Below are 26,899 nucleotides of genomic sequence, written 5' to 3'. Positions count from 1 at the left end.
AAGGAGGGAGTGGAGAGCTGCATGCATTGAAGTGGACATGAAGAGGGAATTCAGAGGGGAGTAGAGAACTTCAGTGCTGTGCAAAAAAGGGCTTGGTTCATGTACCAAAATTAAGCCCTAGTATGTTGTTAAGAGCTGTCCATCATTCTGCACTTTGGTAAGGTATCAGGATGATAAGGACACGAAGACAAAAGGACTTGCCAAACAGGAAAAGGACACTTGACCCAACAAGTCTGTGCTTTGTGAGAACCACTTTCCTGCTTTGTCATATTGACAGGTACCTTTGCTTCAGTATCCACTGGTAGCTGTTCTGGAGCCCTCACCATTGTTCCACCTTATTCACATCCTCAGACTTCTGCTGAAATAGTGTTGCCTACAGTCTTCTATTTGTCTTTATTGGTCTGTTTTCGGAACACGATTTCTGGATTTTGCATTCAGCTCGCAAGCTCATGCTTGTCTATTTTGGGACAGTACGTAACAGAGGTTCTTCAGGAATGCTTGTGCAATTGCTAATGGGTCCACACATGAATACAAGGATGTATCCAGATATGGAGTGCAACATGCCCTTCAAATAGCACTGCATGTAATGTTTACGTGCTCTGTTGTAGGCAACTTGTTTTTCCCTTGGGCTCTGTTCCACTGCCCCCCATTTTGTACTGCATTTAACATGTTCCTACTTTGTTCTCATGGAAGCCAAGAAGGCAATGAAGCTGCTTGAGCACAAGAAAGGATAAGAAGCACAAAAATGATTTTGAAGTATCTTTGTCTTAAGGAATGTGCAGATGAGCTGTTGGCAAATTCCTATGTGAATAGAGACAAAGCAGAACCTATTAGATATTGTCATGAGCTTGTTGGAGAATACAAGATTGTTATTTGTTGGTGTATCTTTGTCTGGTTTAGTTCCAAGCCAGCTTAACCTGTTCCAATTTACAGCATTTTATTTCAGTTCTTACATAAATTAAATCTGTAGTATCTACGTAGTCAGAAACTGCAAGGCATGTGTGTTCAGGTAGTCTAGCAACACTACTGACGTGTGACATGAAGGAGAAGGGACAGCAACTATGAAATCCTCATTATGTCTTTTTTACTGGAATCCTATGAAACATGGGAAACACGGAGCTGAATTTAAAAAAAAAAAAACATCTAAACAGACTGAAAAATAAGGGTTATTCTTGACTGGCAACAACAAACTGGTTTCTGAACAGTTCTTTATGATTTTATGCTGACTGTATTTCTTGAACAGTGTTGTCAGTCATGTAGCTTCTGAAGAGAGATATCTTTGGCAATATTTCTCCCATGAGAAGCAGTGGAGATACTCAATCCGGTTATAACTTTCATTTAATTTGCTTGATACAAAGAAGGTTCAACCTAGACACTTAAGTATGCAAGTTTCTCAAAGGTGGTAAGATTCAGAACTAAGTAGTTCTTGAGCCTGTTTCATCCACATGGAAGAGTGGAGCAGGGCTGTTCCAGGACTTGCAGCTGTTGGTTTGAGTGCCATGGTTCTTGGCAATCAGCCTGGTATCCACTCCCTGGAACTAAGAATCTACATAGGTGTCGTGTCCAATAGGAAAATGTAGACCATCTCAGGATGGCTATCCAGAGTCGCTTTCTTCTCCCTTTTTAATATACAGAATTATTTTTGTTCTTTATCAAAAGAAAGCAAACTTCTCTATTTCAGTCAGGAAGACACAGCAGTGCAAATCCAAAATGCCAGATCCAAATCTAATCCATTTCAAGAAACAAAGTAAATGCCATGAGAGAACCGAAATGGACTGACAGCACATGTCCCTTCCCACTATCCTCAGCAAGACTACAGAAGTCAAGAAAGCCTCAGGTTGACATTTTCACGGGAGGCTTAGCCAGATCAGTTAACAGGAATTCTGCTGTTGAATCCTAGCTGATGCAGAAAACCTGATGCTTAGATTCTCATGTCTTATTTGGAAATGTTTCCGTCTGTCTCTGTAAAATTTAATGCAGTATTCCGGAAAGTGAAAATAAATATCATTTAATCTTGTATACAGTCAGTTCTGACAGTGCCAATACATTCATTTGAAAACATATTTGTTTTCTTAGTTAGCGATCCCTGGGGTCAAGGCCTCCCATTGAAAAGCTTAGCTGTACCGAAGAGGAAACCTTGAAATGTGAGACTGTCTTCTGGTCAAACTAAGTAGACCCTTTGAATGGCTTGACTCTAAATCTCTTCACTCTGCTTTTGACTGCTTTGCAGCCCCTGATATTTACTGGCCTTGGGAATTCTTCCTGCTAATTCCTTTAATGCCTGTCTCTCACTTGTCATTTCTTTCAGCTTGAATTGTATTCCTAACAGTATTCTTTTTGGCTTTTCTTTTCCAACTGAATTTGGAGACTGTAAACTGCTGCATGGCATGGGGAAAGATGTTTACTTTTCCTTTCTTAAAATCAGCAGTTTTCACAGGAGCTTCATCACAAGCTTGCTTTATATACTAAGCTGATATAGTGTGAAAGATGTTTTCATGCATTTCATAGGTGTTTTTAGCACATGGATGAGAAGGCTGTACTTTATATTCATTTGCTGCTTTTGGTATGTATAGATGTCACTACAGTTTACTTGCCTGTAAAATTTAGATCCTTCAGAAATCACCTCACCAAACTTTTCTGGTTTTGTTATAATCAGAATACTCAAATAGCAGGTAGGCAACTGAAGTCTATATTTAGAGTCAAATAACCTTCTTGCTTTGCATAACAAGCAAAACTTTTTTTTTTTAATTTAATGAAATTATGAAATTCTGTGAGCCATCCAATTCAGTTGGAAACAGGCAACCCTGCAGCAGAGCATGCTGGAAGCATCCCATCTCTCAATCTCTGAAGTTGGGTGATTTTTAGAGAATCTGAGCCTGTCTTTAGTTTTTGTTATCTTTCAGCAAGATAATTAATGTTAACTGGCTGTTCTTTCTTCCATCTTACTTACATATATTGGGGGGGGAAAAAACAACAAAGAAATGATCTCAAAATGAACAACAGAAAAATGATACTTGAAGAATTCAAGTGTGATGGTCAAGCAGGTATTTCTCTCCAAGAATTCCACAGTCATCGCTTCTAATGAATTTAAGTATGTTGACATGCTAGAGTAAAATTGCTTCTAGTATTTTGGTATGGCAGATAGTAAGCTAAACATTTTTACTGGTGCCTGATTCATTTTTTTGCCCTTTACTTCTACAATGAAGATCAACCCCATGTCTCAACGGTGCATCCTGTTATCAGAGAATTTAAGATGTACATGTCTCAGTTAGGAATTTAATAAACTCTACCTTAATTTTAAATTCTACCTAAATTTTTTAACATTTAAAAAAATGTTCCAAGAAACCATCAATCGTATGAAAATGTTGGGTTTTTAATCTGTATCTAATTCTTTGCTGGTGTTACAGGGAATCTTTCTCCTCCTTTCCCACCTGTTTCTGTAGGTGCCCTACAGCTTTCTTAGGTGAGGGCTGCAGGTTATATTCATTCATCATGATTCTTATGGACTGACATGGTTGTAATTCGGAGGATGTACATACATCAATGCAAATTTCCTTCCTTTATGCAAGTCCTAGAAGCTCTGTCACAATGTGATGTAAATGTTTAAGCACTCATATGGCCTCTTATTATTATTCTTCAAAGAAAAACAAGTACGCTAACTTCTTCCTTTTGTTATATGCCATAAGCAATTAAGCATTTTTTCTCCCGGTCCTTCTTAGCATTGATATAAATGAAACTCCATGCAATGCTCAGCAGAAAAATTCTTAGCAGCAAAATGTCCAAGGATGCTTTGTCCTCTTGGGATTGTATCTTTCAAAATGCTCTAACTTCTAAGAAGTTCCAAATCCCTCCATACCACGTTGCTTACTTCTCAAAGGATGGCTTGTCGTATCTAAATATCTACAGAAATTCCCTTAAAAAGAAATTTACCAGGTTCTCTCTGTGTTGCTTACACTAAACTTTATATCTTTACTTAACTACAGTTGGCCCCAGTTGCCCTTTTTTTCTCTTTGGAATTAAGCAGAACAGCTTTAAATTTCAGTCTCTTTAGATGTTTTTTAAAAATTCAGCTCCAATGTTTCCCATGTTTCACAGGATTCCAGTAAAAAAATTCCTTGGGGCATATCACATTTTCCCATAGTCAGCTTTCTTGAAGTCAAAAACATTTCTGAGCTCCATCTGAGTGTTTCTACTGTAAGGAGCATTTAGGATCTAATGAAACCATGATCACAAAGCCCTGACTGCCACACGCTTCCACTTCAGTTTCCATACAGCTTCATTTCCTACTCTTGACTTCAGAGCGCCGTGCCTGTAAACTGTTCAGATGTCTGTATGAGGAAACATGTGCTTCCCTTCCTCAAGGATCTTTATGCTCATCAGTGTCAATATGTGGCCTGTATTAATACTCACAGAAATGAAGTGGGAGCATTCAAGGAAGAATCATCTTCAGATGGTTTTCCTGTCTATTTTCCTCAGTAGCAGCCATGTGAAGGAGCTGCTAGTTGCCATAACTCTGACAGTCTTCTCCTGCATTTGGTTGTTCTTTTTTTCTTGCTATGAAAATGTATGTGAACGTCTGAAAACTACTACCTTGGTAAATGATTACCTCTGATGTCCTTAATTCTCCTCCAAGCTAGCTTTGCTGCTGTGTCAGTCAAAATACTTATATCATTCCTTACTTCAGACTCAACATTATCTCCTTGTTCCTTTGTTACGCTCTTCCTTTTCTTTGTCTCTCCTGCTAATAAAACCCATGGTAGATTTTTTTTTTTTTTTTTTGGCTTTAACTACAGGCCTTATGTACCAGGCCTTTCAGAGGTATCTCTGAAAACACGCATCAAATTCAGCCAAGTAAAATAATGATTAATAAGAACTTCTCTCTGTGTGGCCTCTCCAAGGCACTAAGCACTTAACATACTTCAAATACTTCTCAACAAGCATGTAAAAAAGCATGTAAAAGTAGTACTGCTGCATTTCTGCTTGTGGCCCACAAGTATGGCAGGGGAGATGGGCTGTGCTATATGAGGGCATTAGGGGAAAGCTGGTGGCACTATGCTTGGCACAGAAGCTGCCATCTCTGGTGAAGGCATCCTTCCATGGGAATCACACTACTTCTTTGTCTCGTCCTGACTTTGCTTTTGTTAGCAGTGCCTTGAAAGACAGGACGATCACTTTTGCTCTCGGGTTTTCCCCTCAGTAGGTCATCTGAGAACCTAATTGGATTTGTGTCCAGCCTTGCTTGCTTACCTGTTTCATTCTTTGCAAAGACCTAGCGGGAGCTACTGTACCTCCTTTCTTCTGGGAGCAGCTACCTCTGATACTCCCCTCCAATGCTCCCACACACATTTCTGACTTTTCACTTCATAACTAGCTCATTACATCAGTATTAGACAGCCGTCTTTACAGCAGTAAAGGAATCCCTCTGGACACTTCTCTTTGCAGTCCTTTACTCGGTTGCTTCTCTTTGCGTCATCCTGCTCCTCCTCTGCTGTGCCTCCAACTAAATATTTCTCTGGCAACTTCTATAGCTGGCTCTGTTCCCCCTCTTCCTTCACCACCTCTTTCCCTGCTGTCATTCCTGAGGTTTTGAAGCCAGCCATGTGTCATCTATGACCTTCACATCTTCAGTGATCTTCCTGAGAACATCAGCCTGTCTCTGAGTCTGCTCTCTGATCTCCTAATACCACAACTATCCCGCAAGAGTAACCAGGGGAAGAGGGTGACTTTACCTCCTGGGGTCTGAGTTGGAGTGGCTTTGCACTCTGACTGTTGCGCCATACGTGCATTTACAAGATCTGTAGTTTTTCTTCAGAAATATTGGACTGAAGAAATGAAAATGAAATCTGTGACTGACTTCGGGCAAAACAATTTTCCACTGTGGGTAGGTGAAGAAATTGCAATCCCATTGAAAAGCTTGCGCAAAGATAAAGCTGTCATCCAGGCAGAAGGGTTGGTGGTTTTAATTCATTGCTCATTTTTCTAAATGATGCTGACACGTAGCAATTAGTGGCAATCTTGGATGTGACAGATCCAGGCTCAACTCCTGAAAACAGATTTTTAAATTAAACTTATTTGACTGGAGGATTAAGACTGAGGGAGAGGTGAATGAGGATAGAAGGCTGTTTAGCTCCTTAATTAGGTCCTGATTCAGCCAAGCATCCAAGCAAGTGCTTCACATCAAGGGCATGAATACATAATAGGGACAGTTTCCATACTTGGAGCTATGGGCATGCTTACGTGCGTTGCTGCATCTTAATGTGAAGTAAAGCAACTCATCTGTGATGGGAACTAAGATGGTCAGACCAAATGCTTGTGGGAACTAGGGAAGTGCCAGCTGATTATTCTTGTTTGCCTACCCCATGGTCCATGAGCACAATGCTCAAGAGGGAAGGTACTGAAATACTTTCTTTAGCCAGATTCTCTTAGCATGGCTTTGCAGACAAGAAGGAATGAGACCAAGTTCATTTAGTTTCAGTCAACTGCTCCTGCAATGGTGTTTCCTGCCTGTGATTCTTCTTTGCCTTTCTGACAGTAGGGGTCTTAATACCACCTCTTCACTTATTCATGCTTATTCATGCACAGAAAGTCTCTCTTTATCTCACCTCTTATCCCTTTGCCTCTTCCTTCTCTTGGACTGCCATTTGGCCTCCTCCTCCCCCTTGTTATCTCTGTCTGTTTTCTTGCTTTGTTTTCTTATCACCACCTATCCCATGCCTGTCTCACACTAACACTCCCTGTGCTCCAGCAGCTGTGGTGGGAAATGCAGAGCCCCTGAAGGAAGTCACAGAGGTGGGAGAAAGCCTGGAAAAGCCACAGCAGAAGTCCAGGTTCAGGCAGCACCAAAGACACATTTGTCACAACTGCTGAATATTCCATCTCACTGCGGGTTCCCACTACCTGCAGCCTTTTACCTACAGCCCTTCCCCATTTCTTGTGTGAAGCTAGATGCTCCAAAGAGCTAAACTATGGTTCAGACCATGTTTTGGGGTGCCCAGTGTCGTGGGTGAGACTCGAGGTCTGGTGGAGCACTCAGCGGGAAGCTGTTCCCACCAGGGCTTTCCAAAGACCTTGATGTCAGAGGTGGTTGAGGTCACATACAGACCTGATTGCTTGTTGGCATGCAGAAGTGGAAACATGTCTGAAGATCTGTCTCCGTGTAAGAAGCAGTTTATGTTATTTTACAATGGGATTTTAAAAGTAAAAGTCAAGCAGTATGTTAATAATTTTGCTGACATTGTGACTGTGGTTCCCACCATGTTGTAACCTTCTAAGTATGCTCTGCCAACACATTTGCAATGGTTTTAGAGTGGCAGCACAGCACCATAAATGACATGATTTATATGACAATAAAAATGGCTTTTGAATACAGCGGATATGAGACAGAGGTGAGGTTTCCTCCAGCAAATGTGAATTAGACTCCTTTCTCTCCAATTTCTCCAGCATTTTCAAGAGCTTGCCTGCTGTATGCTGTTTCATTTTATGGGTGAGTGGGTGCACAAAGGAAGAGGACAGCCACAAACTTCTAGTGTGTTTCATCCAAGAAGCCACAAAATGATTTTAGTGCCGTAAAATAGCTTCTGCTAAGTTCGAGTCAGCAGATGCCTTGACATCAGCCTTTTCAATATTGTCCTTCCAGTCAGCATAGCTGTCCCCAGCCTGGATATGCTGTGGCATATGATAGTTTTGTCTGTTTGAAGGATGGTTCTTCAAGCTACCGATTACCAGTATCCTATTCCACCTCCTATAGAATGTGTGTCACCATTGCTTCTTGTTGCTGAAGTTGTTATCATAAAATCACAGAATCGCTGAGGTTGGAAAAGACTTCTAAGATCAATCTAGTCCAAACATTCACCCACCAATATTGCCCACTAAACCATGTTCCTAAGTACTACATCTGTCCTTTCCTTAAACATCTCCAGGGATGGTGAATCCGGGGATGTGCAGTTGTCCCTCTGAGGTACACCCCAGGGTAGAGGGGAAGGGGCCATACGGGCAAAATAGCAGTTTCTCTCAGAGGTGCAAATGCTTGGCAGAAAGTGGAGGTTTGGAACTGGTTATTTACAAAATAAACAAACCTTCACTTTTCCCCTCTGTCACTTTTGGAGTCATCATTTGTAAATTAACAACTTCGTGACGGAGGCATGACAAGGTGGGACCTCTGTTACTGTTGCCACCCTGTGATGATGATGCTAATCAGTGCTGAACCTCCTTCCCAATCTTCTTGTCTCATTCCATACTAAAAACCTGTAGTCATGATGTTGTCCTTATCAAAACTTGAAGGATTTTACATTCTGTATTACTTTTAAATATCTCCCCCTCCTTTAAATATCCCTGCCCCCTCCCTGGAGGTGTTCAAGGCCAGGCTGGATGGGGCTTTGAGCAACCTGGTCTAGTGAGAGGTGTCCCTGCCTATAGCAGGGGGTTGGAACTAGATGATCTTACAGGTCCCTTCCGACCCTAACTGTTCTATATTTCTATGATTCTTAATACTTCTCTAGCGTTTAAGAATAGCTTGTGTGGCCGAGTTGGAGGGGAAACTGAGCCTGGTAGGTCTAAGCAACCTTTTAAAGTTTGTTGTTGAATAAAATGCTAGAAAATGAACTTTTTGGCACAAGTATCTACTGTAGTTAACATGAACCAGGAAACAGATCTTTGTGCCCATCTTGGATGCTCCCCAGATTGTCTGATACCCCAGCTGGATGGGTGAAACAGGAGACAGTATTTATCTGCGAGGCAGGAGAGACTTAAACATTAAAAAGCTTTATGCCTAGGATTAGCTGGAATTTTTGCTCATTCCTCACATATAGAGTCTGAGTTCACCAAAGCAGACAATATGAAAAATATTAACAGGATTCAAGAAGACATTAGTAATAGATTAAGAGTGTATGCCTCCCCTGCAAGACTTTTTTTCTTGTGTTTTTTTTTCCTCTCAGACAGAAAAGTCTGAAGGTGAGTAGGTGAAGTCAATTTTAATAATTCACAGACAATAATACATCTATTTCTCACTTGACAGAGCTAGTGTTTAAACTACTGGTATTGCCTGGCATGACATAAAACAGGATCAGTCACTCATCCCTTTGAAACATCTAACCAGGCTTCATTTAAATTTCTTCCTTCCAGCCTTGCCAGTGCATTTTAATAGTCTTGGTAGAGCTCACAGCTGACTTGTGACTTCAGACTTTATCTGCTGGGTTGTGGTTAGGAACAGAGTATGACAGCACCATTCCTCGCCAGCGCTTTCCGTATGCAATGACACAGAAACCTCAGTGCTACAGATAGACATTGAAATCCGAAACAGATTGCTCGACTGCTGAACAGAAATGACTTTTTAAATGAAATTTCTTCTCAGAACCTCATTCCGTAATTTTTGAAAACTCTTTTCCCTTCATCCACACTGCTCAACTGGTACTACTCCAGTCATGCTTCATATTGGATAGCTGTAAGGGGAAAGGTGGATTAATGATAATGAAAACAAAAAATGTCTTTTAACATAGGACGCCTACCTGTTCTTCTTCTTTTTTTTTTTTTTTTCCTTTTTAGCAGTAATCTCTGACAAGTTCATGTTTATAATTCACTACATCTGCTATCAAGTTAGTGCTTTGCAGACTTCAGTTTTACAGATTGCTAGATTGGGTGACTAGGAGTTGAACTGCTTTTGTTTTTATTTTTTCTTCTGAGTGACCCATAAAATACTACACTTCCACCTTCCGATTTAGAAAGCAAAAGCATGTATATCAAAGCTTCTTTACAATAACAAAGGCTTCTGACTAAAGCAATTGGCTCCCACTATAGTTTTCCCTTGGATAACAGTTGTAAATTCTTAAACCTCTAATCTTTGGCAGCATTTCCTTCTTGATCCAAGTTTCTCTTTCCATGCATTGGGGGAGATTAAAAGGTTGATTATGAAGGTGAAATACGAAGCAGAAGAAATGTGAGGTTTTAGGAAAAGCTCAGGTAAGACTGATATGACCAAGTTTGTTCTGTGAAACAAAGCCTCTTGGGGCCACTCCTTACAGTGCAGCATCACCAATGATCAGATGTTGGGACATTCACTCCTCACTCTAAACAGTGCTTCTGTAGTGCTAGTGCTTTATGGTTAACAGTCTTTTATCCTCACACAGCTGGCTTAAAGGGCTTGCAGATGACTATCCCAGGTAGTATTTAGGTTTTTCATTATCTTTCTTTCTCTGTCTCCTTCCTGAGGTGCTCTGTGAGGTATCTCTGCATTTCATGTATTTGTCAGAGACTTTTTGCAAGGCTCTGGAGCTTCAAGGAAAAAATAAATAAATAAATAAGAATCTTGACTGATGAAGTGAATCTGAAAGAGATAGGCAGCTCAGGCACTGTAAACAAAAAGTTGGCATGATTAGGATCTGATTAGCCCTAAAGGTAAGCCACCCACCTATATCATAGCTCCAGAGCTGTGTGGCATAGAGAAAGTAAGGGAAAGCTGGACGTGGGAGTGAAAATGCAGGAAAGCACATTATTCACTACGGTAGAGATTCACAACAGTGAAGACTTATGTGCACTCGAAGAACAGCCAAAGGGAGCTGGTGATGGATGACAGGCACTTTGTGTGCCAGAATGCTAGCAAGAAATATTCTTATTTTTGCTTTCTAGTATTAGCGACCACAATTAGTTTTACTTTGGCTTAGCTGCTGGATGGAGTTTTTTTTTTTAAAAGGGCTTAATTAAGTTCTAAAATATGACTCCGTGAAGGATTTCCTACTCTAGACTAATGCCTGGAACAATAATTTTTGATACCCTTGGTACCATAGCTTGCTGTGTCTGGATGCAAGCACTTGTCTAGCAGCTGCTCAGCTCAGGAATTGCTTGCAGGAGAAACAGATGTTAAGGACCAGAGCCAGGGGAGAAAACTCTGGGAGGAGCCCGCCATGTGCACAGGTGTGTGAGAGGTGGCAGCTGATGTGCTTGCCTAGCTTTTTGCAAGGATCAGCAATTATGTGCCAGAATTCATCAAATGGGTATTTTGTACGTTGACACGTAGACAACTGACTGGAAAGTTTTGCAACAGCACTGGAACTGCACATCTGCCGTTCGTATTTCTGTTACAAGGGCCATACATAAGTTCACATGTAAGTTACAAGGGACGTGGGTGAGAAGGACAATGTAGAGATGGGGCAAAGCAGTGGGACTCACTGTTGCATTTCACAGGAGCTGTCAAAGCAGTGAGTGGAAGGGGGTTGCTGAGCAGGTATGCCCAGTGGTCGGATCGCCAGTGACTGCCAGAGACAGAACAAGATAAATACATTAGAAGTAAATACATCCTTAGTTTGTCAATTTTCCCCTTGTTGCTGACTGTGTTTAATCTGTAAAGCTTCAGGAAGTTGTCTTCCAGTTCTGTTTTTTTAATACCAAGAACTCAGCATGATGCTGTTTGCAGTTGTCTATGAGCAGAACTTCACAAGATACTGAGTATACTCATTTATATACTCATAGACATTTGGTGATGTGTAGATTTTCTCAGAGGCTCTGTGTAATCAGGCAAAGACAATTCCAGACATTGGCACACTTTGGCAAATGTATCATACCTGTGCCTCTCTTCCAAAAGCCTTAAAGGCATTGTTGAAATGGAGGAAGGAACTTTTTAGCACATTCCTATGTGGGAAAATGTTCATTTTTGTACAGGATTCCAAATGTGTGAATATCCAATTAATTTTTTTTATGTTTCCCTTTCATTCATTGATATCAACTGGCCAAATTTTGACCTCCCGCTTATCAGTACCATCAGTACGTTTATAGTGATCTCTGTAGAGATGCATGTTGAAAACAGGCCTTCATTTTATATAAATTATTTTAATGTAGGCTATAGATAATTAGAGAAAGAGCTGGATAAGAAAAGGGAGGGTTAGACTTTTCTGTAAGAATACCAGTTTGGACTGTAGTGCAAATGGGATGAGACAACTTGACAGTGCACTGGTGGAGGTAAACAGACTCATTTCTGTGGAAGGGGTGTTGACAAGCAGTGATTTTTGGGAAGCCTCCAGACAGAGTCCAGACACTGACTTTAGGGATTTAGGCAATATAAAAATGATTATTAAAAGGAGGAGGAAAAAAAAAAAAAAAGACATTTACATCAGCTGTGCCTGTGTCTTGGTCTTTTTTTTTTTTTAATAGACATTTGTTCTATTAAACATTTCCAGAAACACTTGTACAGTTAAGCTTCACACTGTGAAAAGAACTAATACACTTTTTTTGATAGACTCTTCCTGTGTTGCTTTTCTGTCAAACTGAATATGTTTCAGCTGCTTTATATGTAAGGTCTCAAGCCTGATAGAACTCTCATAGACCTGAACTAAAATGCTTACACTGAATATCATGGAAGCGACCTTGCATGTTCACATGGCCGTAAGCATAGATATAAAGATGGCTAAGCTGAATTCCAGGCATGCTGACAAAATGGTTTGCTCATGTCCAAGATATTGTCTGTTCTCATCCCCCAAATTCATTGTACTTTTCCCTAATAAGGTGATGCCTTGGGGAGGGGGAACTTAAAAGCGTTCTGCTGGTTTGCTCTTTCTTTTTCACCCCTTCTCCAAAACATCCCACTGATTGTTGATTCAAAGAAAGCAAACAGACTCCTTGCTATGTACCCTCAAATCCCTCCTGAAAACTCTTTTCTTTGATGTCCACAAAAATCATAATACTACTAATACGTTATAACTTATTGCGCATCGTGGTGAGTGCTGTTGGTTTGTGTTGTTGTATCCTCTTAGTGCCCTGTATCTGTTGTGCTTCTGCTTCACATCTGAAGAATGCATGCATACAGCTTGAGCTAACGAGCTGTGTTGAGTAAAGAAAGCATGCAAGTTAAATCAGCTCATCTGAAATGCTTGTCTGTCACAGTAGCATTAGCGCTTCGTATCATTGTCTAGCTTCATCAATGTGCAGCATGGCCTCGGATTGTGAACTTTTTTTGCTGGAAAAGATCTTTTGGTCCAGGGTTTCAGCAGAAGTAGAGCAGGAGGATCCTTGTTGATGGCAGATGTCTGTAGAGATTTGTAATGATCACAGATATATCTTGCTTTAGTTTAGAGGAATGTCTTTGGGATCCTGCTTACTGCACCTATTAAAGTTCTGACCTATAAATGCAGACTTCCATCTGCATGTAAAGGCTGAAGTAAGCCAACCTTGTTCACTGGCTGGATAACAGGACAGCATTTCAGAGTCTTTAGGAAGGAACTCATCGTCTCAGTGGAAACTCTTTGGATACCACCTTCAAACATTTTTCTCTGTTTTCACATTAGTACTTTCCACTGTTTGGTGAATCAGTGGAAGCCGGTTCCTTCTTTGCATTAGCCCTTCCTTCTTTGCATTAGCATTTCAAATTAATGGTCTGCAGTTGCAAACTTACGTATTTGTACTGACACATATTTATTAAGGTCTTGTGTGTGTGCCTGCAGCTTAAAGAAGATCCAAAGAAAATGTATCTGACATAAGGTTATGATCTCTATCAGCTCATAAGCAAACTTTTACAAATACAACCTGAATTAGGGAAAAAAAATGTTATGACATTGTCTCCCGCCCTGTTTCTTGTTAACGTAGAGTTCTTCTGCATAGAGGGACTATACATCCCTCTTGAAATACATTGTCTTGATATTCATTTCTTGCCCTACCTTTCCACTTTAAGTCACTGTACTATGATCATCTAATCTCATCTAAACCACCTCACTAAATGACCACTAGTTATTCCATTATTTTCCTTCTTCCTTCCCCGCAATTGCCTGTTATCACTCACTTCTACTTTTTGAAATATATTTATTCATTACATCTTTACACAGATTTTATTTGTTTGGGTTTTGGGTTATTTTTTTTGTTTGTTTGTTTATTTTAAAGAAATATTATACCCTTGCCCCAGGACTGAAATTCCCCAAATCCAGGATTGCTTGGGCCTTACCTGACCTCTTTTTACTTTCCTTATATCTGCCTGCCCCTACTCCGAGTCCCACTGGTCCCAGTACTTACTGCTTTCTCAGCTTTTGCTACACAGCTAGCTAAACACAAGTTCCTTCTCAGTCTTTCTAGAAGAAAGATTCTGGAAGATGTCTTTAAAAAAGAATCTTACCTTATGTTTACCAGGCAAAAATGAAAGAGTCCAATATTTTTGATCCCCTGATATTGATAACACAGAAACAGAACTTGATTTGGTATTCATTCTTCATAAGATGCACGTGCTGTGCACATACATGTGTTTTGTCTCTTTCTTCTCTGTTTAAACGCCATTTAAACAGTGCTTGGTGATTGCTGGAAGTTGTAATCCATGTGCAGGTCTGTCATGAAGCAGACACCAACTGAAGGGACTGCTGTGCAGAATGCTTTGCAGCTGCGGAGTCATAAAAAAGGGGAAAAGGGATTCATGAGGACTGAGCCAGTGTCTTTCAGAAAGCATTTCTTACACTCTAATGAGCTAAAAAATCTGTGTATAGTTTCTTATACGTGGTGACGGGCAGGGTTACAAAACAGAAAATGACAAAACTTCACAGACAAATCAGTACTTTCTCAGATTTGCTTGATAAGTTATTGCACGTGGTTTCCATAGACTGCAGACTGAAGGCACTTATAAAAACTTGTTTACTACACAGATAGAAAATCAACATTATTTATTCTTTATCGAAGGAATTTTTTTCTCCAACAGCGTGAATATTTCTCATTAGCTCTCTATTTCTGATATATTTGCTTTATTCATCTTTAAAGTCCTTGTCTGTATTTGTGGAAGGGTATCTGAAGCAGCAGAGATATTTGGAAGTTTTGCATTCTTTTAATTCAATAGCGAAGTAAGGTATCTTGTAGCTTTCCTGATTCTGTGCAGTAGGTTAACACTCCTGGACTCTGATACTACTGAGTAGTTACCCAGAGCATTATCCTAGCACTTCTATAAAACAAAGTGCTAGGGATTGTTAGTGTATAAAACCATAGAATTTTTATGCAGGAATTTTAATAGGGAACGCTATTTCATTAAATACCTCTGTTTATGGGTGTTTGCTAGTGAGGGAAATGTAAAAAAGATGCTAAGCAGGGACAAATTCAGCAACAAAAATGATCAATTACAGTAGATAATTATAAGTGGTGAATATATCATAGTTGTTAATACTATTATTTTTTATTGCATTGGTTTCCTTGGTGCTCTTCCCAAAAATAACAAAGTAATTGGGATCTGTGTTGTAGCAGAGCAGATCTAGGGAATGTTTGACGATGCTGTGAGTTACAACCTGGCTACAAAGATATTTGGGTTTTGGCATCTTTGAGTTAAGTACATACTGTTATTTCCCCTTCCTGCTTGTAGCCATTTGCCAAGGATGTGTGCTCAAAGGTTAGTGAAATGAGAACCTTGGGAACAGTTGTTAATGGAAAATGGGAAGAGGTAGCCTTCCCAGTGGTGTACCTCCTCTTAGAAAATTATGTTAAACTGATACAATTGTAAGCTGTGAGCTGTGAAGCAAATCTCTTAACACTTGAAATATAAAACAAATGAGGTCATTGGTTCTTGAGATGGAATTCATTTTAATGTATTACGGTGCTGGTGCCTGTGATAGAGTACAGTGCAGCATACAGCAACTGAAGTGATCAAATATAGAGATGATCCCAGTGAGGCACACATGAAACAACAGGTGTGGTCTTCATTGGAACCCATGTTCCTCTTGCACGGTGTATTGTCACAACAGAGATTGTTGGAAAGCAAACAGAAAGCTTTATGCCCTACAGTAAGGGTTGTAAGTGGGGTGACTGAGAGACAGGAGGGAGTAGGAATTACAGTCTCCTTTTTTCTATTAAGGCAACTTCAGGATTTGCCCCACATGTTATCTTGTCCTGTCAGTTTGTAAACCTTTGCCACTGTCGTTGCACGCAGATCCCTGGGATCCTGAGGGCTGTCTCATGGAGGATTTATCAGCTAGGTTTCCCCTCTGAGATTATTTGCAGAGGAAGCAAAGGACAGCTGGTGTCTTGGCCCATAAGGTTTAAATGCTTACTGGCAAAGCTGGAGCACAATGGAAAGGTCTGAAGTTCAACAGGGTTATGGTGCAAATACTCCCCCTCAGCCAGCATCAGTGGAAAGACAGACATGCTGAGGGAGGGCTTGCTTTAGGTGTAAATCCTCACCCTTGAGAAAGCAAGGATTTTATTTCATCAATCTCACCCTGTTCAGAAGCTCATGATATAAGCATGCCAGAAATGGCCTTGGTTCTCCAAATCAGTTAGTACTGACTGGCTGGCAGGCTGGCATTGCTGACATGATAAAGGAAAGTGTATTTACTGCAAGTAACCTTGCCCAAGCACGACTATCTTCAGCAGTGACCAAGGTGGCAGCTAAGTGGTGTTTACTGTTAATTGCCCTGTTCAGTTTCTCTGGATAAAATGCTGATGGTTTATTTAGGGGTACGATGAGTCGAGAATAACAAATCCTATTTATGTGACATGGAAAAGTACAAGTACAAATTCGTCCATGTATTCCATAAGAGTTCTGACCTTGGGCTGGAGAAATGTGACATCTGTGCAAACAAGCAGAAAGGGGTCATTGTACATTTTCAGAGTTAAATTATTGAAGTTTTTCAGTGTCCCAGTTATTTGTGTTTTGAGGTGAAAGTGATATTATTTCTCCAAAATAAAATGTTCTTTGGGAAAGTAAAACAATTATTGCTTCAGCCAGATCTTCAACTTAGGAAGCTTTTAGTGACTTCAAAGTTCTCTGGTATGTTCAGTCCTAAACTCTTGATCTAGGACTGGTGTAACATGACGTACATTATGCTTGGCTTCTTAAACACGTTTTTATGAGGTTACTGTGCTCTCTGCAACCTTGGAAGCATTTAATTCTTACTTTACATTTGTAAGTTCACAGCTATCTCTGCGCGTGATACAAACATTGGCTGTAAAATGAGCATGTGAAGCACCTCCCTGCAATTATAAAAGGAGTTGGTTTCCTCAGTGGAAATAATCTGCATTGGCCATAGCAAGAGCTGCAATTCAATTCAAGCATCTCATTTAACACTTCAAATTGTCTTTGCATATATGGGCTGGAGTCCAACAGCATTAGGAAATCCTTGGTGGATTGTAATCTGGAACACAAAAAGCAGCAGTCATACTTCAACACAATTGATAGCCTCTACTTACTAGCAGTCTTCAGGCTAAATTATCATGGCTATGCAATTAACTGTCTTTACAGAGAGGGTGGGTCCTTCCGGATGTGGGAGAAGAGGTCATAGATGGGGCAGTATGGCTGTGTGGTTAAACATAATTTGACTTGCACAGAAAGAGGTCCAGACCCTGGGATCTTAGCCTTGACACAAGCAAAGTCAGACGGTAAGAAATGCCATACACCACCAGCCAACCACATCTACCACCAGACACGACTCATCCAGACTGCAAATTGAGGCTATTTTTTCTCTGTCCTTATGTTTTCAGTCCAGCAAGTGGCTTTGACTTGCCCTGAGGAAAGAGACACAATCAAGTGGGCAGTCTTTAGTCTTGTTGACTCTGTGCAGGGGAAATAGATTATAATCTTTGCTCCAGGTATTTGTTGTGCTGAATTCCCTCTACAGCTTCTGAGTATTTATTACGCATTTCGTGGACCTCCTGAGCTTGACCTCAAGCTAAAAGCCACAAAGTGTAATGGAGCTTCATTATCAACACTGTGATTGGTGCCATTTCCAAAATGCAAAATAATGGAGTCAATAATTTGTTTATTTGTCTGGGACAAAGCAAATAGAGAGTGTCGTTTCTTGCTGAGAAAACACACTTTCTTGGCACAACTTCACATTGATGTTTCCAGCAGAATCTTCTCTCATTTGAGTCTGTCTAGTGTTGGAAGAGTAGTGTTGGCTTCCCAGTTCAGTTTGAGATTTGACAATGCCCAAGGGAAGGGATGCGTCAGTTTTAAGGAATCCCCCACACCCCACAAAACTTGGAAATTTTACATTCATAACATCATGTCTGCCTTGAGGAGGCAAAATCTTGTTATCAGGATTTGTCTTTAACTGCTTTTTTTGTATTATTTTGTGTTTTCAGAAGAGCGTGTTTGACCCAAGTCAGCCTGCCTACCACTCTGTGTTAACTCTCAATACTACATGGACAGCAGCATTTGAATATCATTCTAGGCATAAATACGCAAAGTGCAATCAAGTTCAAAGATGTCTGAGAGCTGGAACCTTATCTGGTATTAATTGTTGTATCTTCCTTGATTTTTGTTGTTTTCCATTGCAGTTTTGAAGGCAGACATAAGGATTTGGGATACAGATTTGTTGACATATAGAATCATAGAATAGAATCATGTTCTTTTCAGAGCGTCTTTTCCTGGAGGATATCCAAGCTGAGCAATATTCATGAACCTCACTGAGAAACATCTCCTCCCAGTTGCACTGATGTTAGTGTCACTTGGTTTTATTGGATGTGTTCTCCTTGCAAGAGTTAGGCATCCATTACTTCCATATTTATTTATATATACGTTAAAAAAAACCTTATTGTATGTATTTGGGATCTTAAGAAGCTATAGGATGATAAAGACTGCCACAGTTCCAAAGACTTAGCTGTTTGCTTTTCACTCTTTCTGAAGCAGGTTCTGAGCATGGGAATCAGTCTGACTCTCTGATATTCAGAATGTTGTATTGCATTCACCTTATCCTTTGTGTTCTGGGAGCACTTTCCTGCCACTCTCAGCCTGCAGCTGAGCTGCATGCTCCCTCTACATGTTCTGATTCCTCTCTGGAGCCAGTCATAGACCAGGAGGAAGAAGTGACGCAAAATCCAAGCAGGATTCAGTCAGTCTTAGTGAGGTTGCAGTGCTTGTATTCTTCAGATATAAGGTTTTTCCAATCCTGTGGACTGAGGACCAAGAAGGTCTCACAGAAAGGGAAAGTTGTCATTAGTCTTGAGAGAAGAAAGAGCAGAGAGCAATAGGGTTTGTGTATGTTTGGTTTAAAGGAGGAGGCTGGTATAGCTTTAACTCCAGTTTTGTCCTTCAGAAGTCATTGTAGAGTAAGTGGTACAGGCACTATAGACTTGCAGAGGTTAAAAGTGTTTCTGAGGGCAAGCAGTATTGCTATTTTTGATTCTAGAGGAACACATTCGCAGCATCCCTAGATGCAGAAAATTCCATGAGAAATCCCAGCAGATTAATATTTTCCTGTCTGGTGAATCTGGCACAAAAACTAAGATCTGGGAATTAGAATCAGTTTTAAAATTTTACAGATCATGAGAAATCAAACCATAGGAATGTCACTAATTCATTTCATGAGGTGTTCATTTCTGCACTGCCAGGAGAATAACTACTATATTTAACCAAGCAACAGCTCTTCAGCCAAAAACAGCGGATAGCCCCAACTCATTAGTTAGCTAAGCTTCATTTCTCACTCCCACTCCCTTCCATCATATCTCTGGTGGCACAAAGCCCACTATAAAACTGAAAGTTGCCTCTCGTATGGTTTAGCAGCACACACCAAAGGGACAGCATTAAACACCTTTCACACATTCTGCTTTTGTCACTAAGATTTATTAAAAGGGTGGGCCATTTCCATCCTTGCTGACCCTTGCTGCATTTATCCAACTAATTTCATAAATGTGCTAATACTGTCAGATTTCCAGTTTTCAGACTGAAGTAAGTTAATCAATCAGTTAATCAATCAATCAATCAGTTTAAAATGGCAGTGTTTGGGAGGTATCCTTCCACATTTTCAGCCTTGGAGTGAAGTGCTGTGCAGGGGGCAGAAGACCCTCAACAACCTTTAATTGAATTGTGGTGTGCTGATAAGTTTGCATCCAACTGAGGTTGACTGTGAGCGTTGTGCTTAATGCACCTGCAGCCTTTGGGAAGCATGACCAAACCTGCCTGCCTCTGTGTGCCATTGAGTTTGTGCATGTGTATGCTGCTGTTCATCTTCTGCTTATCATTGCTAGGATTTTAAGTACCATGTGGCCTTTCTCTTCTGCAGCTTCACTTTATCATTTGAAGAATCGGAACAGCTGTTCACCTGTGTCAAATAATGGGGAAAAGCTGGTATACAACAAGGCAGAAGAAAACTGACATTGGATAGAGGGGAGGCAACTGCTGTCAGCAATATCCATGTTAGTCAAGGAGTTGCCTGAGATCACACCCTGAGAAAGTCTCTCCCCAGATGTCACGAGGAAGTAATCTGCATCAGGCCAAGTTTAGATTTCAGAGCCCAACTGAAACATGTTCACTGGCATAAAAGTTCTGTGGAAAATATTAAGGGGCAGGAGGTTTGGGAATCAGAGATTTTCACAGGCAGTGAGGATCAGTGTGAAGTGATCAGAAGTTTCATTTCCATGTGCAACAGCTGCCTTTGGTCTGTGCTTAAGTGAGCACACATCCACTGAAGTGAACGTGCCAGGATGGTAGGGGTGTTTGAGTGGAGCAGTGCCTCACTTAGCAGCTGGACTTAAGGCTGCATCTAAAGAAACTGGAAGCACAGTGACCAGATGCTGAGGAGAAGCTGTTTCAAGAGATTGATAGATTTGGGCTTGGACTTGGGGTACCCCTCCTGCTTTTGTTTTTTATGCCAGTGCATTTCGTGTTGTTCATTTTATATACTCTCCAATTATATGTCTGCCTCCTATTGAAATTATTATGCATACATAGGTATTTGACCTACCAAAAAAATTGTTTTGCTCCATAAAAGTGCTTCTTGTGCAATTTACTCCCATACAAATACTATTTATACTCCATATAAACTCCATATAAATACTATTTATATTTCATATCACAAAGTCAGAGGAACCTCAGCTGTTTTAATGACTTGCATTGTTGATTTTAAACAACAGTTGTTCCCCATGACCCCTTCACTCTTTTATCAGTACCTTTCCACAGCATTTCCATTTTTGTGTCCTTAACAACTTTTCTACATTTGCTGATCCTAGCAGAGTATTGCTCTATGATGTTTCTCTTTCCAGCAGGTTGGCTTGCATGGTTTCTTTGGCTCAGTTCTTTATGTGTCTGCAACTCAGTCTTGGAATTTCAGGCACTTACAGGCTTAACTTCCCTACTTCCATGTCATTTGTATCCACCTAAAACAGGACATGATCAAACTCCACCTACTTCTCACTTTTCTGACTCACTGTTATATATTTACACATGAGTTTTTTGGTAGATTTAAAATAACAGCTTTTGTTTATGTACATCCCGTCCTTCCCTTTTTCTGTGCCAAAATGATGCAATAGTAAGAATTGGCAGTTTTAGCATTTCCCTTGTAGGAAGGCTTCTGGTTTGTTTGTGTCTTCTAAGCACCAGCATGCTTGGATTGTATGGATCCATTTAGTTTTCAGGTGGAACTAATTTGCTCTGGTAATCAACAGATGTCACACAAATCTGAAGTATAAACCCTTCACGGCTGGCAGCTATACAGATATGATTGCATATGTGCATTTATTTGTGTATGGTCACCCTACTAATGAATTTTCATTTCCCAGCAAGGACATTTTATGTTTTTTTTTATTTTTTTGTTTTTTTTCTGGGACGTTTATTATTGCCTTATGATGGTACAGGTAAGAGCTGATAGCATCCCACTAGCCCTTCTACTGGTCTCAGCTTGTTTATGATCCACAACATTTGGATCCCTTTCTTTTTTCTTTTTCCTTTCTAATTGTGGCTGCCCAGATGAATTTAAACGTAAAACAGATCAACTTGTGAACCACATTCACCAACATGATTGTTCCCACAGAGAAAATTGGTAAATATTGCAGTGCCTCAAGAAATGCTGAACAAAAGAGTCAACCTGCACCATTTTCAGGGTCTTTTGCACATGCTTCAGACACAGCTGATTGCTCACCTCACAAAAATGTGTTCTGTTGCTTTGGCTGCCATAAGTCTGTGAGTGTTTTGGGTTCACAGTGCAGCACAGTTCATGCGAGGTGGAAGAACGAACAGTACTAGCAAGAGTGGCCAGGATCTGCCAGGTGGGAGCCACAGCACTGCAACAGGAGCTGAGCCCAGCATCTTCTGTGGGAGGGAGCCAGGGATTTCGGGCAGTGTTTGCATCCCTCTAGCTACAGAGGAGGCGGGGGGCTGCTGCTGAAGTCCAATTTCATATCGACTTGGACTCAAACTTACTAGTATATTCCCACCCGGGGACTGTTTCCTCTCTGCAGAAGATTTCTTACATATCATATTTATAAAAGTGCATAAACACAATACGTGTATCAGTAGAGAGAGATAGCTATAAATATATACATATGTGTGTGTGCCTATATATGTAAATATATGTATGTATAATACACACAAAACTTAAGTATACATTAACCAAGATAAGCTGTGTTTGCCAGTGCTTTAATCTCAGTGGGAGACTGTTATTGCTGGAGTCAGACTCTTGAGCACCAGCTGAGGATAGGAAACGAGATTCTGGCATGCAGGGTGTGGGAGGAATATCTCTTTGTCTACCCCCCTTATTTTGTTTCAGAGTACATACACAAATAACATTCACATGTGGCCATGAGTGATGTAATGCATGCATCTGACTCCAGGAGCAGCTTTCTTTTGCGAGCATGTATCATTTTATATCACTAGTAAATAAAACATTGCCACTCCACAAAATAATATGGACCATTTCAGAATGCAGAGTTGGAAATCTGTTTGTATTTGTCATCCATATTTGTTTACATACAGAAAGAACATCATTCTGTAGGCATACGTTTGTATATGTTATGTCTGTAGACATATGTGCATGCAGCGAGAGATGCATGAGACAAATTTCTTCTGGCTTGCCAGATCATTGTATTTGAATCTCTTTTCATTGCCTTTGCTTTTCACTTAGAATACCAGGACTCCTGTGGCACACGGGTGTGTGTAGCTTGATGATTGGGTCCTTTCTGTGATTTACTGTACAAGGAGTCTGTGGCTGCAGGGCACCCAACGAACTGTGAAGATCGTTTTCTTGCAAACACGATTGTGCTTCAACACAATCCAGACAGCACGGGCCCATTTTTGGTTGTTTAAATTAAATACCACAAAGGCAAATTTTGCCTAAATTGCCTGTGTATTGGCTGGGAGGTGGAATAGTAAAAAGAGTAAAAGACAAATCTCTTCTGGCCCCAAGCAAAGTAGGGAGCTGGTGTTTGGAAAGTAAGCTCAAAACTGCGATGCCTACTATTAAAATATATAAAAAATAAAGTAATGCAAGGTTTGTATGCATTGGCTCAAGAAACAACAGTTCATATTTTCTCCTCTTCCTCATGGAGTCTCTTGGAGAAGGCCGTGTATGAAGTGCAACTGTACTGAAGACAGTTACATCAATGTGGAAAGGGGTATGTGAAATCAGAGTCAGAGCCAGCATGAAAACCTTCTTAGCAAAGGCTGTTTTAACACACATGGAAGATATTAGCACAGTCCCTCCCGAGATAGCACAGATAGTGTCAGAAAAAAACTGGCTTTCCTGGATCAAGTATAGATTGCCAGGGCTTAAATTGCATGATAACAAGCCTGTATTGCTGCTATTTATTTTAAGTACTGGCAATGTATTTGGCACCGCATAAGGCAAAAGTAAAGAATGTCTTCATCCTAAGGAACTTCTGGTATGAAAGCAGACAAAAGTAACATGTTATATGAAGGGACATATAGGAAGTATTGCAGTCAAATGTAAATTATGGTAAAATTACACTCTGTGTGAATAAAGTCTCTATGGTCCTAGGTAGGTTTCAGCTCCCAATAATCTAATGCTGTAATACATTCTAATTGGTTTCAAAATCCAAATGCAATATTTTATCATTTAAAAAAAAAAAAAAAAACTTGAAAGGGCTGAATGTCAAAAGCAAACTTAAGACTCTGCCTTACTCAGACTCATCAACTTAAAGAAAAAAACACACCCAGTCCATTCTCTTAAATTCCTTTTCTCTTCTTTTTTTTTCAGCAATTCAAATAATGATGCTTCATTTCCTTTACTTTCCAATTAATTAAATCACCATAAAGAGTACTGAAAATCATCAGACCCCCAAGAACCCTCATGACTTGTATAGTTTGCTGCTGGAAAGCAGCTTGCACTTTGCTTTCCTTCCCTTGCAGCAAGCCCTTTCTAATTGCTGCAGATGGAGTTAGAGCTGGTCTTTAACACACTGCCAGCCTTACTCTTTCCATTTAGAATGAAATTTAAAAATCAAAGCTAACTTTACAAGGCTCTGCGAACTTCCCTCTAAGGTCAGTGGGAGCACTATCATTATATGCAGTGAGCATGGGAAGAGTTCTTAAACTCTGAGCACATTATTTTGGGGTTATTAGTCTATGTGCCTCAAATCCACTCACTTTACTTGTTAGGACACCAGACTAAGACAGTTGTTTGAAAGGAAGCGATGGTGGCATGGGTGGATCTGTGAAGCACTGCCTGTGTGTATGCTGTTCTGGAAGACAGGGTGCATGAGCACTTTTTGTACCTCCTTGGGCTCGGACAGGAGCCAAAACCACTGGGCTGTTCCTGAGAATCACACCCCGCTGTCAGTTGTCTGTGTTTAAAGGATGGTTGTGGGTAAAAGCTAGGCTTTTGTACTGTTCTGTTGACTTAGCTTTCTACCCTGCATAGGAATGTTCTCCATCCAGAAAAAATAAATCCTTCTCTTTTCGCCAGAATCTGTTATTTGGTTGACTAACTGGCATCCTGACTCATTTGTGATTAGGCGAGGGTGTACGTTTGAAGAGGATTTGCTGAAGAGGTTGTATTATCTTAAAGAAAATCTATACAAAAAAATATTTAAGCAATACTCTGCCTTTGTACAGAGTTTCAACTTAAGACAAGTTTCAGACGGGGTTTTACAGAAGCCTTTTCAGTATTTTAAAGGTGACAGGACAGGCAATATTTGTTGAATCTGAAGAGTGTTAGATAGGATTAGCTTAACACTCAAGACAAGAAAGCCAACTGAAACTGAGTTGGGAAGAAAGGCTCAGAGTTCAAAGTGATCTTCACCAGTGCACAAATGGTCTGACATGAATAAGGTGTGATTGAATGAGAGCACATACCGGGTACTATACTTAAGTAAGAGATATCTAATAGATCAGGATTAATAGGATTAAAAACGAGATTAAAAAGCCATTTTCCAGAAAAGAATTTAGGGACATCATACAGGACTGCCATCTAAAAACTTGCCAGCTTTGTTGTGCTGTTTTGGAAAAACAGGCATCCTACTGGATGTGATGAATGGGAACGCTGTGTCTGAAACTCATGAAGCGATCCTTCTGCTCAGTGCTGGCAAGGCATCCAACAAGAAGACGGTGTCTGGTTTTGTGTACCATATTGCAAGAGGACATGCACTATTTAATCAGGGAAAATCAACCAAAATGATTGGAAATATAGAAAACAAACTTTAAAGAAAGATAGGGGTTACGAGTTTGCTTAGTACAGAGAAAAGGCATGATATAAGCCTTGGAATAGGAAGGATACTAGAATAAGGAAGAAGGTAGGCTGTTCTCTGGATTGACATCCTGAATGTCTCTTTGAGTTATTGTTGCTCACAATAAATAGCCTGAATCTTGTCTTCAACAGATGCAGCAAGTTACCCAAACAGTGAGGCAATCATAAAACCACATTGCTACTTAATCAGTTATGCTTCTGAATTGCCTGGGAAAGATAATCAGAAACTGAGGTACTAATAATACAGTGGTACTGTGAGGCAGAGTCATGAAGAATAATGTATTTGTGTACAAGCTGTTATCTTTGTGCTTCTTTTCCTATATAAGGAAGAGTTGAATCAACAACTCTTGTTTTCTGAAGTGTTTTGTTTTACTGTAGTCTGTTACTTTTCCTATAATATGATCCAGACGTATATTAAGTAAATTAGTCAGATAATTCTGGAACTTTAGGGGAAATACATTTATAGCTATCATGAGAGCAAGTAATCTATTTTGGAAAAACAAAATCTATTCTCCAAACATGACAAACTGTAGGCCAACTAAGGTGAACTTTGTATTTCTACTCATTCCTCCCCACCTTTTATTCTTTTTCCCCTAACAGTGATAGAATATGAAGTAAGAAGCACAAAGCTCTTAGGCACTTTAGATTAAAGCTAGAACATAGTAATGATAGCTTGATGATTGAATGACGTCTGCCAAACTTCCTCAGGGACTTCAATAATATGAGGGTAATAGATCATTAGAAGTGTTGAACACTGTGTCTGACATGTTTAAATTTATGTATCACATTCCTCTAAAATAATAACTAGTAAAAGGTTAAAAGCTTTGGAGGGATATGGGATATGCATACTAAACCACACAACTGGTGATAGTTTGAACTCGTGGTGCCAGTTAAGTAGTTCAAGATTACCCACTAGCATGCTTTAAATGTGTTGAGGTGAAACTTAATTATAACAACTTTAACCAAGTTTTCTTTCATTTATTTATTTATATATTAGAATGTGAAAGTGGTATATATGAAAGTGTCTCAGCTAGGAATTATGTTGGCTAGGATCATGAAAAGAACTGGGAACCACTACTCAGCTTGGTGGATGGTAGTCCATGAACTATTGTAAATCTATCATTTTAGATCGTGTCCTGACAGACTCATGCAGTCAGAAATTATACAGTAAGTTTATGGCAGCTAAAAGATTATTAGAAGTCTCAGCATTGGATGCTAAGTTTCAGTTCATCAGAAGATGAAGTTCTGAAGAGAACAAACAGGGAAAGATGATTTTGTTTCTGATAAGATGACCACTTTGCCTGCTGTTTTAGGTGCAGCAGGTCTCTGCAGAAGCAGCGCCAACTGCTCTAAGTGAATCCTGAGTTACATAGGAGCATCTCCTATAGAGAGCATGGAAGGGCAGTTCTTGGATTTTTCCCTCAGTTAACTGGGGAAGCCAGCAATGAAGTTATTGAGTGGATTGTAGAGCAAGGACTTAAAAAGCCAAGAAACAGTGATAAATAACCCAATTGACATGTATGCCACATCTACTGGAAATATGC

The 26,899-nt window shown here is 40.1% G+C and overlaps 1 protein-coding gene across 2 annotated transcripts in view; it reads left to right on the top strand.

Moving 5' to 3' along the window:
* The window catches only part of GMDS (GDP-mannose 4,6-dehydratase), a 393,306-nt gene that overhangs the window by 321,711 nt on the left and 44,696 nt on the right, over window positions 1–26,899 (top strand). The gene's annotated exons all lie outside the window — the stretch shown is intronic.

The sequence above is a fragment of the Meleagris gallopavo genome, chromosome 3 (assembly GCF_905368555.1).
Source record: "Meleagris gallopavo chromosome 3, MGAL_WU_HG_1.1, whole genome shotgun sequence".
NCBI lineage: Eukaryota > Metazoa > Chordata > Aves > Galliformes > Phasianidae > Meleagris > Meleagris gallopavo.
The sequence above is the reverse complement of the archived record's forward strand: the minus strand, read 5'-3'. Positions and strand labels throughout refer to the sequence as shown.